Here is a 3,005-nt window from a genome sequence, read left to right on the forward strand (position 1 = left end):
ATGGATTCTTCCTCTAGAAACCAAGAAGAAGAAGTTCCACCTAGAAAGAATGTCAAGAGGAAAGCAAATATTGAAGAATCATCTGATGAGGAAACCGAAGAAGATGTTCCTCTGGTAAAAAGGCAAAGAATTCAACCAGCTCAAATTGAAGAAGAAATTGAGCAGGATGACTGTGAGATCATTGAAAATGTGCTCCAAGTCATAAGGGAATCAGAAGAAGCTGAAGAATCCACTGATTCAAATGTCGAGCCCATAGGCAAGAGGCTGAAACGGCCTCTGAAGGGTCCACTTCAGAAGAAGGAGTCAGGACCACAGCAAACATCTGAAAAGATCTCAGAAGTACAAAGAGAAAGGAGATCAAAGACAGCTTCAGATCCTGCAAGGACTGCCAGACCCACCAGATCCATCCCTCTCAGAGAATCAAGTAAGGAACCTACTAAAAGCATTAATTTAGTGCTTTAGTAGTTATTCCTAAACAACCTGAGCCTATATCTACATCTCTGCCAACATCAACCCAAACAGCTCCTGTAAGGCCCTAAGTTCAATTTGGAACAATTTTATGGAAGTTTGAATAAAATTGAAGTTTTTGGCTATGTTTGATAACTGGCAGATTAGAACTGTCAACTTGTGTGAATTTTTAGAGGGTCTTAACGACTTCATTTGAGAAAACTTCCTTCATGAGAGTTGTATCCCTTCAAGTCTAGAAAATTCTGCAAGTGGTTTCGTGTCGATCCGATATCTGTAGCTCCAGATATCCCCGTTTTAGTGAACGTAGTTCCGGCTGTACAGTGCCAGCGGGATTATTACATTGTTTTTCTTCTAAGTCCGAATTTAATTATGAATTTACCTTTGAGGGCTTAGGTTTTAGTAAGTTTCAGGTCTGATTAGGTAATTAGACTGGTGGGTTAAGGTTGGACTTGGGTCGGGCTTGTGGAAAACAAAACCCTAGCCCACTTGTGGGTTGCATGGGATTTTAGCCAAGGGGGGAAACCCTATTCTTCCACAATCAGAAAACAGAGATACACTACAGCACCTTCACGTGAAAAACAAAGAGAGAACGTGTGAGAGAAGAGAAGGGAGCCGCCGCCCAAGCCACCACCATTGTCGCCGGTCACGCGCGCGAGCAAGGGGGAGAGCGCGAATAGAGAGGGTTTCGCGAAGGAGAAGGAAGGTGAAGGAGACTTGGACAGCAAGAGATTGTTCTTCCAAACTTCATTCTCTTCTTCTTTTCAGACCAAGAACCCAAGGTAAGGGCTGGTCCTAGGATTGGGTAGATTGCCTAGGGTATTTGCCATGTTTTACTATGAGAAAAGTCATGAACATGATTGCTTTTGCAAGAGTTTTGTGTTCATGATGCTTGCTGTTTTTTTTCTGCCTTGAGATCTTGATGTTTTGCTTCTGATTTGAGATGAAATGTTGATGCCATGATTCTCCATTAATCATCACTACAATTACCGTTTTCTTCTATGACTTTGCTTGATTAAAATGATTGAAGACTTATATGCTTAGATCTGCCTTTTGTGCTAGAATTGATGGTTATCTTGGTTCTGGAAATTTAAGCATGATATATGATATATGATATGTGGTTCTTGCTGCTGGAATATGGTTTAAAACTCTGGGACTTGAATGGTTGAAAAATTAATTTGAAGGCAAAAGTATCTCTGCCAGTTTCCTGTACTGGACAGCGAGTTTTGGAGCTTAATTACACCTAATTCGGGGTCTCAAATGAAAAATGGATAAACTGGAAAATTGTAGATTTTCGAATTGGCTTTCTATGCATATAAAGAACATAATTTTTGGTCTAGTAATGAGGTCTGGAGGTCGATCTTAGTGACTGTTGCACCTGCTGTTCTTCCTGTACCGGACAGCAAGCTTTAAGGCCTAATATCACCTAATTCTGGATCTCCAATGGAAAAGTGATAAACTATAAAAGTGTAGAGTTTCGAATTATCTTTCCAGTCATGTATCATGTGAATTTTGTGGCTAAGTATTGCGGTCTGTAGACCATTTTTAGTACACGCTGCACCTGTTGTCCAAAAACACTAAATTTGAGAAATTGTTGGAAATGTTAGTAACATGTGATTAGGGACCTTTGTGAGATTTTTATATGATGATATCTGTAAACTGAGCCTCTGGAATTTGTAAATAATTTGTGAATTTGGGAGGCCCTGATTATTTCTATGCTTTGCATGAAGTTTAGTTGTGACTTGTTTAGGAGGTCGCTCACCCAGCTGTAATTCCTCCTAGTGTGACTGTTATTTCTTGACGTTGTAATCTGATACGATATTAACTCATAAGACTCTAGGATTGACATTAGAGCCTTAAACACCAAGAGAATGAATTTATAACTCGCTTGCAAGTAAATGTGAATAATTTGGACATAGGTCTGGTTAGGACTATGGACCATGAGAACAATGGTTCCGTTAGAGACAAAACGGATAACTTGCACGCGAGGGTGAATGCGGTTTGAACCGTGATGTTATGACTTGTGGGTGTCTGACCCATGGTGTGCTGTGGTCGTTCCAAGGAACGCCATGATGTTGTGAGCTTTGCTCATGGTGTTGTTCGTCTGCTGGACGAATGGTGTTGGATCCAAGGTGAAAGGTGGTTGTGTGAAGTGAGATTCCGTTAGTAACTGACTCTTTCCCATAAAAGACATATAATGTACTTATATTATATATGTTGTTGTTGATTTTGTCATTATCATTCTTTTTGTTGGACCTGACCCTGCTTGTTTGCTATGTGTTTATTTGGGGGGGGTAGATGGTCGTGAAGATAATGGCGATGACTCATTCTTGGGAGTTGATGCTACGTGACGTGCCAATACCGGAGGACGACTACACTTCAGAGGAAGAGGAAGAGGCTAAGGAATAGGGTTTTGGTTGAGAGTCTTTTGTTTTCTGTTGGGGTTGAGAGTTTCCGAAGTGTTGGTATCGAACAATTTTATTGCTTAAATTCGAATGAACAAGTTTTGATGTAATCTTTATTTTCATTCAGGCCTTTGA

The 3,005-nt window shown here is 40.4% G+C and overlaps 1 long non-coding RNA gene across 1 annotated transcript; it reads left to right on the forward strand.

Moving 5' to 3' along the window:
* The first annotated feature begins 845 nt into the window (after positions 1-845).
* On the forward strand, positions 846-3,005 carry LOC130714131 (uncharacterized). Its single transcript, XR_009011164.1, has 2 exons — positions 846-1,247; positions 2,764-3,005. It is a non-coding gene; the product is annotated as an uncharacterized LOC130714131 (long non-coding RNA).

This window comes from Lotus japonicus, chromosome 4, assembly GCF_012489685.1.
Source record: "Lotus japonicus ecotype B-129 chromosome 4, LjGifu_v1.2".
Taxonomy (NCBI): domain Eukaryota; kingdom Viridiplantae; phylum Streptophyta; class Magnoliopsida; order Fabales; family Fabaceae; genus Lotus; species Lotus japonicus.